The sequence below is a fragment of the Vicugna pacos genome, chromosome 3 (genome assembly GCF_048564905.1).
Source record: "Vicugna pacos chromosome 3, VicPac4, whole genome shotgun sequence".
NCBI classification, from domain to species: Eukaryota; Metazoa; Chordata; class Mammalia; order Artiodactyla; family Camelidae; genus Vicugna; species Vicugna pacos.
In genome coordinates, this window is record NC_132989.1 from 44,738,180 (window position 1) to 44,752,630 (window position 14,451).

A 14,451-nucleotide genomic window follows, 5' to 3' on the forward strand; every position below is an offset into this window, starting at 1 on the left:
ACAGGAGAATTAAGGAGTTTGATTTTATGAGTCATTTGTCTAGAGCTCAATCAGACATACTAAAGTTGATAACAAGCAAAATATTATTGCAAAGGGAAGCAGAGTATGCCAACCCCAAATATGCCACTTTGGCGTATTGATTATTTTGAATTAAAGTTACTTAAGAAACAGCTGGCTCAAGAAGAACACTCTGACCTCCATTGTCCCCCTGAAAGCGGGAGATAAATCTCTCATGTTAAAGGTACCCTCCCTGTACCAAGAAATAGAAATCCTTACCACCCGAGATGGGGAATTCAGGGCTGAGAAGGCTGTGTAGACAAACCCTGTTACTTCTTCACAAATATGTTACCCCAAGACCAAACCCCAAACTCCTCACAAATTTATTGTTTCCTTATTTAAAAGATATAAAATCTGCCTGCTTTGGTCACTTCTTTGAGCCTCATATTTTTATGAGATCCTGTATGTAGAAAATTAAATTTGCTTTTCTCCCATTAATCTATCTTTGTCAATGTAATTACTGGACCAACCAAGGAACCTAGCAGGGAAAAGTTTTCATCCTTGACATTATCCTCGTGGTCCTCTCAATGTATATATGCCAAACACGATTCTGTGTAGCAGTTTACTTTCTCCACTCTGTAGACAAATGAGAATACAGTCTTTAAAACTGAATCTTAGTTCATTTTTGAGCAAACTTGGCCATTATTCCCATAATCTGTTTTTGTTTCTTCTTTTTTGTTGTTGTTGTTGTTTTTTAATTCTTGGGAAGCATGCTTGTTACTCTAGAGCTCTGTGAAATTTAAGAAACTGGTAAAACTGTGTCCAAGTAGAAGACTGGAGCTATTAGAGGAATTTTAAAAATGGTTAGCTTCACACAGAGGGTGATTTTTAGGGTGATGAATCTGATCTATCTGGTAGGTAGATTACTCTACACATGTGTCAAAACCCATAGTACTGTACACCATCAAGAGTGAACTTTATAGTATGTAAGTTTTAAAAAAATCATCTAGAATTTTGGGTTGAGAGAACTCAGGATATTTGGAGAACCCAGACTATGACTAATTTAACTGTAAAACAAGTGTATGACTTAACTTCACTGGAGGGATTGGGGATAAAGGGAGCTGACCTAAAGAACACTGGAAGGCAGGGTTTTGATTGATTATTGTAAGTCTAAAAACAGAAGAGAACTATTCGCAAGCATAGTACTCTGGTTGGTCGATATGTTTTTCACGGCAATATTTCAGCAATTCTGAAACTACCCTATTTGTATATTAGAAATGAACAAAGAAATAAATACATTGTAGATAATGAGAGCCAGATTTCTCACAGAGAAAGAAGTTACAAATGAATTAGAGAAGGCAGAGAACATGCTAAAATGAACCCTATGGTGCTAAGTTAGAGTTGGTGGTACATTATGAACTCATTAATTTTAATAACAATACAGATGTATAAAAACAGAAATAAGCTTAGATATGTGTGTATATTTGGGTTAGTATACATACATGTATTTCTTAGCCCTGTCTACTAAGAGGTCCTAGGAAGACCCTTCAGGAGCAACAAATAGATCTAATTTCTAGATCTTGGTTTCTATGTACCGTTCTTCAATAAGAGGAATCAGGTCTCAGAGAAATGGCTGACTGTCAGTCTGGGACAAGGAAAACACCAGATTCTAGAGTATCTCATATGGTGCCCGAAGGTAAGGCACTAAAAGTAAAAGAGAAAAAGACAGAAAAGGAAGGTAGGGACATGTCAAAAGGGCACAGGAGGAGATAGAAAATAGCTGGAATGGCTAAAGCTGAATAATTTGAGCAACATGAGAAATAAAAACAGTGTAGAGTTATAACCCAGAGAAATAAAAGAAACGTGCCTAAGTCCATATTTATATAAATAAATGTCTAAGTAAATAAATAATGAACAAATAGATGGGGACACAGGAACATTCCTTACAGGTAAATTCCAATTCATAAATGCGGAAGATATGAAGGAAATATAAAATCACCGTTAGAGCCCCATAGTAATAATTGCTGGAAACAAGATCCACTAATGAATGCTAATATTAGTAGACACAACTTTAAGAAGAGAATATTTGCATAGCCTCAAAATATTTCCTCTAAATATTTATTAATTTGCTGGAATGGTTATAATAATGCCCAGAAATTGTTTGATACTGTTCTCTCTAGGAGATGGAGTTGGTTCCCCTCCTCTTGAGGGTGGGTTGGAAGAGAACGTGGAAAAGAGAAGATAACTGTAGAGTAGAGGGAACTGGGCACTCATCACTTATCAAATAATCAAAGTTAATATCACCCATTGTAAGTCATATTGATATCATACACCCCCCCTTGGAGTGATGCAGTGGGAAGAGCACTTCACTTCTATGGCTTTCTACCCCCAAACCTATTACCAAGGTTTAGGCATGGGAAACCATCAGACAAACACAATGTGAGGGACAGTCTACACACCACCTGACCAGTGCTCCTCAAAATGGTCAAGGACGTGAAAGACAAAGAAAGATCAAGAAACTCTCTTGGTCAGAGGAGACTGAGAGACATAGTGACTAAATCAATGGATAATCCTGGATTGGCTCTTGGGACAGAGAAAGAACATTAGCCGAAAAAAACAAAATCAGAATAAAACCTGCAGTTTAGTTAATCGCAGAACATGATGTTAATTTCATAGTCTTGATGAATGAATCATGGCTGTGTAACTTAGGGGAAGCTGGTTGAAGAGTATATGGGACCTACCATTGCAGTTCTTCATAAAACCTAAAATTATTTCAAAATAAAGTTTACTAATAAAGTGATTGGTCCCAAACTACTTTCTCTTTCATTGTAAAATAATGTCAGTTTCCAAGGTGCTAGAAATAGCTCTAAGGACAAATCAGAGATAACACTGAGTTCTGAAATAAAATCAGGAGGCTTTTATCAAAAGTCCTGCCAGAAATGTTTCAAACATTACCTAATCATGAGACTTTGATATCAGAACTTCAAGGACAGTATTTTCAAGACTAAAAATATCTAAGAAAAATTAATACTCAATGATTTTAATAAAACATAAAAATACTTCTGTTTCTCCTACTTATGAACCCTGTCTATAAGTTTTATAAGCTTTATAAATTTATAAGTTTCTCTCACAAGGCCAAGAAAGCCCCCCGAAAAATAAAAGTTGTTACTCTTGGATATTTTTGATAAAATTTTATCACCTGACTAATGCTCCACAGTTGACAATGGGTTTCCTAAAAATTTCTGAAATTACCTTGACTGAATGGATGAGTAAAACCAATAGTGTGATAATTGACATTAAAATAAGTCATAAAGCCCGTTTATGTTTAACCCCCAAATATGAAAATCTAGTACTTCTTTATCAATTTTGCATGCTATTTTAAAAATCCCCAGGAACATACAGGACATATCTCTAAGATGCTTTTCTTAATATGCAATGAATAAGTTGGTTAACTTAGACCCTGTACTGCTTCTGAAAGCTACTGAGGTACTTAGATCAGGAAATTCTTGTCCCATCTTTTTCAAGGTTTTGATTCCTTTAGGTGTGGGACTACTCATCTATGTGGTGCATATAGAATCTTGCAGGTTTAGATGAGCCAGGGAGGTTCCCCTGAAGCATAAGGAGGTATTCCCCTCTATTGCCCTGTTTGCCTTTCATACTTGCTTCATTTCTTACATCAAAGTGAAAAACCCCTACCCTTCCTAGAAATGTGTCCAAAAATTTCCCATGTAGTCACAGTAATGCATTTTCAAAGCATGGAAACCTGTTCTGGAGGAGCATTCTTACATGTGATGGAGCCTTGGTCTATAATTGCAGAATGTAATGATTTCAAGCCCATTTCCATTATTAAACTTATAACTATACTATAGTATTCTGGACAGAAAAAAAAAAAGAAAGAAAGGAAGGAAGTAATTGGCCCAATAACTGCTTCTCAGGACCTTACCACTGAAGGTGAATGAATATAATATATATTATATAGGTCAAAAAAATTGATCCAATGCCAGAATGGACGATTATGTATTTGTATTTGACATATGCCCTTGCAGACATGCTGTAAGTGCCACTAATGAGTGGTTTTTCAGTCGTCTACATGCTAGATCCAGTGCTAGGCTTTGGGGTTGGATATAATCATATACAATTCACCTTCTTTTTTTGTTGTTTTTTTTTTGGAGGGGGATAGGTAATTAGGTTTGTTTATTTATTTATCTATTTATTTATTAATGGAGGCACTGGGTATTGAACCCAGGACCTCATGCATGCTAAGCATGTGCTCTATCACTAAGCTATATCCTCCGCCTGTATCACCTTCTTTGCTGTTAAGCGGTGAGAAGGGCAATACCACAAAGGTTGGGCTCAAGGATGATGACTTAGTTTTGAGCAGCATGACATTCACTTTGTTCACCTACCGAATCAAGCAAGGAAGCAATGGAAACAAAACAACAATATCTAGCACACTTGGTGGCTTGCTTGGGCTCAGTTCCCCATTGTTTTCTTGTTGCTTATGGAAGCACGCTTGAAAGTTTAGAGGGTTTTTCTATCTTCATGGAGTGAGAAATCCATTTAGAGCTACCTAGGACTTTGGGCTCACTCACTATTACACTTTTATTGTGGGTTGTGGGTGGGAATCTTGAGGCCACCATGCAGTCCTCAAGGATTGGTATTCATACCATGAAAGGATCTGATTTTATTCTGCTTAAGCCATGAGCCCCAACGTCTGGAATCTAGGTTCATAGATCCTTTCCCGGCCAAGCTGCATAATGATGTGACACTTCCAGAGTATTGCATATAAACTAACTTCTGCTGTGTTTCATTTCTTACTGAGCCATTAGATCTCCTTATTTCAATACAGTAGACCTAGCCAGGGTCTACCACTGTCCACCCCTTGGTTGCTAACCGATTTCTTTCAACTCTCAATGGTGTATATAGATGCTGTTGCCTCTGCAAATTGGCAGCAGTACATTTTCCACTTTAAAAAGTAAGGGGTAAAGAATAGAAGAGAGTAGTTTTAATTCCTTATTCCAATAGATCTGACTAAAGTGGAATCATTATACCTGTCAGTGTAAGAGGCAAAATATTTTGAACAAACCAACATCAGTCCTGGTGTTACTGTAAAGTCCATGAGAGTAACTTAATTCTCAAACTTTGAAATAAATTACAATGTAGATCACTGCAGCCAAATAATATCTTTGAAAAAAGCTGACAATATTATTTTTTGTTGTTATTTTAAAAATAAGCACCTGTCATCAGTTTTCAGAAAAGTTAGCAAATGCTACCCACTTTCATTTCTGATTTCATATTTGTAATTTTTTTTAAGTAAAAATTCTATAAACTTCAGAGCCCATGACACCTGGAACCCTTCCCTAAACATTTAACAGTATTTTGTTTTTTGTCTGTTTCCAAATATCTCAGTTTATTTATTTGATATTTTACTTTTTACTATGTCATGTTTAATTGCTAATATCTAATGAAGATAAAATTATCACTATTAGTATTAGTCAGTATTTATAACTAAGTGCTAAGCGTTGTTCTACATGCATTACTTTCACATTAACTTAATCCTTTCAGTGACCCTCTGAGACAGAGCCTATCATTATTTCTGTTTTACCAATGAGGAAATAAGCACAGGAAGCCCTGGTCTAAGATCACACAGTATATGGTAGAGCTGGGATTTGAACTAAGGCTGTTTGGCTCTAGAGTTTCCACGTACTTAAACACTACTGCTGTATATGGAAGCTTTTGAAGAAATATAAATATAGAAAGATAATAATATTAGAAAGCAAAAATAAGCATGTGTTCATAAAATGAAGCCAAAACTGAAAGTTATTACTCAGAATGAAAACCATGAAGTACAATATGGTTGTTAAGGGAACTCAGAGGTAAATTCAGCTCTAAGCTTTCATCACAATCAAGGAAATATGATCAGACTTATCACTCAGAGACTTGTGGGAAAGCTCTATTTCCCCTTATACAAATTGAGGTAAAATTGTACACTTAGGGCCCCAAATCCTGTTCCACGTAGCACTGCAAATTGAGGCCATAGGTACACCATAAGGCACCTGAAGACATTTAGCTTTAAAATATTACTGCTTACAGATAGATGTTCTCCAGTAATCTCGTTATAAAGTGCTGTGTATACCAGAGGGATTGCATGACATAGTGAGATTATTATCCATATAGCTCAGTTACTGAAAAGCTTAACTAGTGATTTGGTCAAACAGAGCACAACTTTTATCTCCCTCCATAGTTAAACTTTATTGAAAGAAGTAGTAGTCCCTTGACACTAAAGGAAAGCTCTGACAGTCCAAGAACTTTTGCTGACTTTTGAGTAATGCATAGTCACTTTAACCACAGACAGTAGCTCAGTTCATTAATTGGAGTTTCCAGATCTGTGTAATAGTCAAAACTTTGAAGTTGACTTATTAACATGTCATCTCCTTTTGCCCACTTTGGATTAGCTTCAGGTTGTTGCCTTTTCCTGTTTTTTGTTTGGTTTGGTTTTTGCAGTGTACTGCAAGCTGTATTCTCTGGTCCAGAGGCCACATGAAGCCTCTCCCTTGGAATGCTTTCATGCTTTTCTCATAATTTGCTGCTAAACCCATTCATCTGCGGTTCCCTTGACTAAGGCAGACAAATCTCTATTCCAGCAGAGCATTTTCAACTTCTTCCATAGCCCTGAGTAGTTTGGTGTTCACCTCCATCTTCCTGATACTTGGGTTCACTCACATTTCTAGAAAGGCCTGTTAGATAGGACCCAGCTCTTGGCATAACCCTAACCCTAACCTAGCACTATGCTGCAACTGTCTTCAGGGAGCTGTGGTAATACTCATGGAAACTTTCCTCTGGCTATTTCTTCTGGTCCACGTGGCATTGGTGGCAGTCACTCGCTGATACAACTGGAGGATGCACTGGTCTTGAGTGTCTAAGACTTAAATATTTGGTGCTTTGGTTGGAATTAGCTTGGAAGTTGGCTGTTATTCAGAGTGTTTACCCATGGCTTCTCTGGCATGGTGGTCTCAAGGAAGACAATTTATTACACGGCAGTGCAGGGTTTCCAGAGAGAGTGTTCTAAAAGAGAGGAAATGGACCAGAAATTGGCACTTAATCATTTTCACTACATATTACATGGGGACTACCTGAATTCAAGGAATATAGCCTCTACCCTTTCATGAGTGGACTATTAAAAAAAATGTGATCATCTTTTCCACCATAGCCACTGACAAGCTCTGTGAGTGTAGGTCAAACTCCATGCAACTATTTCTGTTTTGTTGCTGGGACGCTTTTTAGTTTTCTCTTCCAAGGGTCAGGCACTTATATGCTGCATCACTCAACTACACAGAACGTATTTCAAAACTCCCGACTTGCTCCCATGAAAATCCCCGTCACAAAGCTTAAGGTAGGAGTGAGGACTCACAGCAGGAAAGCAGCTGTGTCTAAAGAAATCTCTTCACCGACCTTCTGCTCTCCACAATCTGATGCCTACTGATATCCTTGATCTGGATATCCTGGATCCAGGAGTTGTGCAATGATTCTGACACATTTTCTATGTAAATTTTGCATGTGGGGATTTGCCCCACACTGACTTTGATTTATGACACATAAGATATTGGCACCTCGGTTGAAACTAAGGTAGAGAGAGTTCCATTCTAATGTCCTGTTGGGGGAGACAAGGAGGAGTTCGGTGATCAGAAGAGTTTATGTTTTGGATGACCAGCAAGACAGAAAGGGATATGGGCCCAGTTTGCTGAAAGTGTGCCAAGAAAAAGCCTTATAGTCCTCAGAACTCAGCAGGAGAGAGGAACTTGAACCTCTCCTCTCTTGATTCAGCTTGTCCTAAAAGTAGGGTGGTAGAGAGATCCTACTGTTCACAGGGCAGGGCGGCAGTGGGGGCTTGACCACACCCTTAAACTGAGAGGTGGGCCTAAGGCTGGAAAGGCAGCAGTTCTGTGAGATGTAAGAGTGGAGGTGGGGGGCCCGGGTTGGGGTAGGGCAGACCTGAGCCAAGTGAGCTCGGGGACTCAGTCTACTAGAGTGTCCACCATCACTGGAAGGGAAGAATAGCTGGAAAGACAAGAAACAGACAGAGAGAAAGTGTATCTTTCTGAAGTCCTCGAGGAGAACACTGCTCAGGGCTGAAAGTGATGTTTCATAAGCTGTTTAGGAGTGAGACCCCCAAGAGCCTGCTCAAGTCACAGCACTTTGCTAAAGTGACTTCTGTGTCCTGTGGACTTAAACTACTTGTGGATCAGAGCTGAATCGAAGCAAGCATTTCTTCTCTAGCCAATATTTGTATTTATAGTGACTTCCTATTAAAGAGTAAATGATAACAAAGAGTGAGAAAGAGTAACTTCACAGTGGAGAAACCTGACAGAGGCCTGCCTCAGCCAGGTGATTAAGACTGATATCGTCAGTGACAAGTCATGACAGCATGTACCCTGGATGTGATGAGATGGGGCACTTTACCTCCATGATTTCCTTCTAAGGACCCATAACCCTGGTCTAATCCTGAGAAAAACAGCAGACAAACGCTAATTGAGGGACATCCTGCAAAATATGAGTCCAGTACTCCTCCAACTCGTCACGGTCTTTAAAAATAAGTGAAGTTTGAGAAACTGTCACAGCCTAAGGAAATATGATGATGACATGAAGTGTGGTATCCTGGATCCTGGAACAGAAAAAGGACCTTAGGTGAAAACTAAGGAAATTTGAAGGTAGTATGTGCTGGGCCAACTAACATTCTTCAAAGTCCAACGATCCCCATTCCTGGGCTCTCCGATGTCTGCCTGCGATCCCTCAACAGATAAAGTACTCTCTTTACTGAGCGTGTTTCCCCTAACAAACTAATATCCCCAGGTAATGCTCAGGCTGGCTTGCTTCAGCCCATCTTATCAGAGTCAAACCCCACTGCCTTTCATGGACCCTAAACCTCTTACCTCACCTGCAACCAATCAGAGACTTTTGCACAGCCGGTAAGTCACCTTGTGACCCGACCTTACAAAAGACCCCAACACTGGCCCTCGGTGCTCACACAGGCACCTCTCGTCTATGTGGCCTGCTGTTGTCCATGACAGTGCACCCTAATGAACTCCTTTCTATTCCCATACTTTATCTCTGGTAAATTCTTTTTATCAACCTGCATGTCACTGGCTCACTGACCAGCCACCCTGCTGTGTCCCACAACAGTATGGACTTCAGTTAATAATAATAATATGTTGGAATTAGTTTATTAATTGTAACAATGCACCATACTAACATTAGAGGTTGCTAGGGGAGACTGGGTGCAGGGTGTATGGGATCTCTCTGTACTATCTTTGAAATGGTAATTTTTGTGTAATTCTATATGTGTTCTAAAAAATGAAGTCAATTAAAAATGTGTGTACCACTTGCAAAAGTAAATATGAAACTAATATTTAAAGAGGCCCAAATCATTAGCCTGCCTGCATTTACAGTACAAATGTCCTATTACAATTACTTTTTTCCCCTTCCCTTCACTTTTCACACAGGCACTGAATATTTTCCCTGAATTGCTGCCACCTCTTTCTGATTAGTCTCTATGCTTCAGTTTCTTTTCCCTCCTGACCCTGCACCCGACAGTCACTTCATAATTCAGTTGTTGTCTGGTAGCTAATTTTCTGGTTTAAAAATTCCCTAGACACCTCACCAGTGCTCCCTGTTTAAAAGGCATTCTCCTGGACATTTAATGCCTTCCAAGATTTGGTCCAAAAGTTCTTCTGAGTGCACTTCTATCAGTCATTCCTCACATTAGCCTCAATGTGCCAACTCAGTGGTTTTGAGGCTTTAAAATATTGTTAGTGAACAGAGCCTTGTTTTTCCCAAATAAAATGTTATGTAGAGACCCAAGTTACAAATCAGATAAGACCGTGGCTGGTGTGGCTTGGGTCCATTCAGTCCCCTGCCTCAGGATCTGTTGGAGGTCATCCGAATACTCTCTGGGTCAGTGGACTATTCACTGCACCCCTGCTTTCTTCTTGATTAATTTTATGTTCATGTTTCTGCCAGTGACTTAGCCAAAAATGCCCTTCCTGTACTTCTGTCACTGTTTACTCTCTTTCTTCAATTACTGCTCTTGCTTGAGGACTTCTCAAATTGCCCTGCCAGAATTTCCTTCTCACTCCCTTGGAGTTCTTGGCCCTTGACTTGAACTTTTGTTACGGCACTGAATGCATGCTATCTTTGTCAGAATGATCTGATTATACTTCTCCTCCTCATTAGTCTATAAGCACCTTGAGGCGGGAGCTGTGGTTTTTGTATCTGTGTGTTCCTCACAACAGGTGCACGATGTCTGTGCTTAGCAGACTTTTGGTTAGTGCCAACTGAAACAGAAGGTAGATGCTGTAGGTAGAAGAATGAGTGCCTTGAATTTACTCCAACTTGGACTCATAGTTCTGCTTTAGACCCTTAGCCTGCCTCTGATTCTCGATACCTGTTTTCTCCTCTCACACTCTTACTTCTTTTTCCACTCATGGATGCCTGTTGGACAACTAAATTTGCCAGCTTCCCATGCTTAGAGAGACCTCTGGAGAATGTATCTTCAGAGTCATTACACTGTGTCCTCCCTCCTTGTCCCATGCTCCCAAAGCCCAGTCCAGTGCCTGGGACATCATAGGTATTCAACTTATGTTTGTTAATTGATTGAATACATGAGAATGATTTTGAAAGAGAACATTTTCTCTTTAAGCCAAAGCTGGCTGCTCTTAGCCTGTGTTGCTGTAGAGAGTCAGCTGCAGCAACTTCACAGCTACCCGTGGAAAGAAACTGCGATGATTCTGAAAGTGATCTCTGGCATTCCAGTTCAGATCTGGGGCTAACTTCCTGGCTCTGCAACTCAGCCCTCATATCTGTACAAACCTCCTATTTACACTGTGTTATTTAGTCTGGTTTTCCCCTTGAATGCCATTCTTGATAATGATTTACAAATATTTATTCTTGATAAAAATGCCAGAGTAGAGTACGGAGTGTGACTTTACCCCGACCCTGCGCTCTGCAGATGGCCCTAAACACAACCACAGTCATCAGAGCCGTGCAGATCACAGCACGTGGCTCAGTGAGAGGGTATGCTTGCTGGGTGCATTTTTGAATGGTGATGGCTTGAGGGTAAGGAAGAGTAAGGTATTATTTTTTCAGCTTTAATAGCTACCTTTAAAATCACACGAAGGTTATAGCCTGAATTTCCAAACTTGTTTACTTGTTTTTCTTGCCACAACTTGCAAAACAAAATGTCACTGTCACATATACACAAATAAAGGCATTGAAAATGCTAATTTATTGGTTTAAAATCACATAAATGCATTCGTTGTAAAAGATTCAAATGCAAAGTTTTGAATAGCATACAAAATATACTGAACAAAATGAGAGCATTTGCCCTCTCATGCCTAACTTCTTTCCTAAGTGGTAACCACACTTCCACATTTGCTGGTCATTTTTTCATCCCATTTTACATAGATGTTTATTTTCCTTAATTATTTTATTCTAATATATATTATACTTAGATTAAACTGTATGTATCAGGATTTAATTTTAGCTACAGGTTTCAAGACTGAATAACTTAACCATTTATTTAAGCATTATTTCCATCAAATAATAAAAAGCCCAAAATTTCTAGGAAGCTCTACAATGCCCAGAGGGACCCAGGCTCTTTCTATCTTTCTAATTCTATCCTTAGTTGTAGCTTTTGCCCACACGCTTGTTGCCTCAAGACTCCAAAACAGCTGCTACATCAGCAGCATTTTCCCACATTCCATATAGCAGGGAAAAGGACAAAGAGCAATGGCTGACTTTTTTTTTTTTTTTTTTTTTGGTAATGTCCCCTTGAAAACTACTGTGTGAGTGAGAGTCACATGGAGCTTGCAAACTGCAGCTAACCTCATCTGTCAGCACCTACGAGCTCTCCCCACTTTATCCCAATAGCAGTGCAAGTCCTCTCAAAATGTAACAGCCAGTTACCTCCCTACCTCTACTTTTACATTAGCTGATATCAATAATTTGTTTCCCAGTTCTTGTTCTTTCTGCTCCAACCTCTTTCCTTTTTGAGGCAGCAGAATTTACCCTTTTATTTTAAAATAATTATAGAGTCCCAGGTAGTTGCAATATACCCTTTACCAGTTCTCCCCGATGACTCCATCTTCATAATTATAATATCAAAACCAGGAATTTGGCATTAGTACAGGGTATACGTACAGAGGTAGCAGATTCTTGCTTACATTACTGTTATCTCTTTAAATGCCTCTCGTAAGACCCACAGTTTCTTCTTGTGATTAATGCCCAAGTTGGGCTGACAGTGTGCAGAAGTCACAGTGATGCCGTGTGTTCTATGCCAGTTTTTCTTGGGCAGAAGCCTTCCAAGTCAAACATGTCTTCAACATCAGGAATCCATTCTGTGTAATTTGGCAAGAGAGTTAAAACACAGTGCATATAGGAAATGTGGTTTGCGTAGGAAGATCTCAAAAGATATTTGGTAAGCTTTAACATAGTTTAATCATTATCATAGCCAATAACTATAGAATATAATAGAGCTGTTTTACTTTGTTGTGTTTACTTTAGGTTACTTTATTGTGGAATGCTTTACAGTTAACAAAATGCCTTTATATCCATTTTCTCATTTTATTTTCACAATTATATTATGTTGAAAAGGGAATATTAAATTATGTTGTTTTTCCTGTTTAACAAATGTAAAACTGTGACTTAGAGACAGTAAAGAAAACGAGTGGAATGGGGGAGAAGGCATTCAGTGCTATGATAAGGTTGTCCTACCCCAAACACCAATTTATCAATTCTGTTTTCATCTGAATGTTAGCAATCTGGTTAAAAATTGAGGTGTTCTTTAAGTGTGAAGACACCAGGTAAAGAGGCAGCAAGAAGGTGGCTATCTAGAGAGCCCTTATAAGAGAGTTCTTACTAGAACTCAACCATGTTGTCACCCTGATCTCAGACTTCAAGCCTCCAGAACTGTTTTGTTTAAACCACTCATTCCATGGCATTTTGTTATGACAGTCCAACTTTACTAAAACAACCTCTGAGGTTTTGGAATGGTTGTCTCCAGATTTCTATACTTTAAAGCCCATTAAAAAACTCACGGACTTACCTACTTACTGATGTCTGTGATAGTCACAATTCCAGATATACTTGGTTTTGTGGTTTGGGGACAACAGAAGAGTAGTAGAGAGGTAGGCATCCCAGTATCAGAACTCCTGGCTGGTATCATGACACCGATTGAAATGACCCTAACTATGCTGTTTTTAGAGAATAATAATAATATTACATGAATAATTTGTTTCCATACTATTGGGTTTACACTGAATAGCCTAAAGAAAATACAATCATATTTTCTGGTCCTGCAGTATTTCTTATTAAGGTTTAAGTTGTAATATGAGATCACCTATTTTTCAACATTCAGCACATTTTTAATGTTCCATTACATTGGACAAGGAAATATACCCAAGATCTTAGAGAAATAAAAACTGAAGAAGATGGCTCTGCCACTAATTTGTTGGCCTTATGCCTTAGTCCTTTTTTATACCTTAGTCTTTTTACATTTAAGTTCCTTTGTTTGTAAAATATAGATAGTAACAGTATCTCTCCCATAGGGCCTTTGTGAGGACTAAATTAATTGTTAAGGAAGGCATGTAGAGCAGTGCCTAGCACTTAGTTTATACATATTAACTATTGTTAATAATGGTCATTGTATCCTCTTTGGATCATGCGAGATATAAACAATTAAAATATCAAATAAATCAACTTGGTAATAAATTTAAAAGTCAATAAAGATAAGATATTGTCAGATATTTGAGAATAGATTCAAAGTGCTATGAGGCCTGAAACTTACACAGTTTGAGGAGCCCTTGTAAGAAAAAAACCCCACACTTACAAATATAATACTAGGAATAAAGGATGCTCACCTTAGCAGTGCTCAAACAGGCAAAACAAAACAAGACATAGATAAGTGCCTCAGTAGGTGAATTGTTAATAATAATAATAAAAAAATAGTGGTACATCCATACAGTAGAATACTACAAAGTCATTTAAAATAATGAGAAATGCACCAACATGGGAAGGACTGCAAGGTGTCTTGTTAAGTGAGAAAGGCAAAATTCATCATATCAGATATGCTACGTTGCCTGTCTGATATCCATGGCTTCAGTTTTCCTTACTAAGAGATCTTAATAATCCTTAGTTGGGAGGCAGTGTGCAATTTCTCTTTAAGAAAAATTAGGCAAATACCACAGATAGGCCAGGCAAAATCACAGGGTAGAGATTTGGGTGGAAAACTGATATAAATATCTTTCTCTCTGGAAAGGGCAAAGAAGGTTGAATCTCTTGAGTTATGCCTTCTCTTGTTTTCCAGCTGTTTCCTCTTCCTGTAATCATGCTGAAGCCAATGAACAGGGGACAATTAAATTTAACAGAGGGAAAGACACCTCCGTATGTCATTCCTATTGA

General features: G+C 38.6%; 1 protein-coding gene across 1 annotated transcript in view; it reads left to right on the forward strand.

Annotated features, from left to right (window-relative positions):
* The window catches only part of LOC140695739 (uncharacterized), a 134,798-nt gene that overhangs the window by 58,108 nt on the left and 62,239 nt on the right, over window positions 1-14,451 (forward strand). The window lies entirely within an intron of this gene.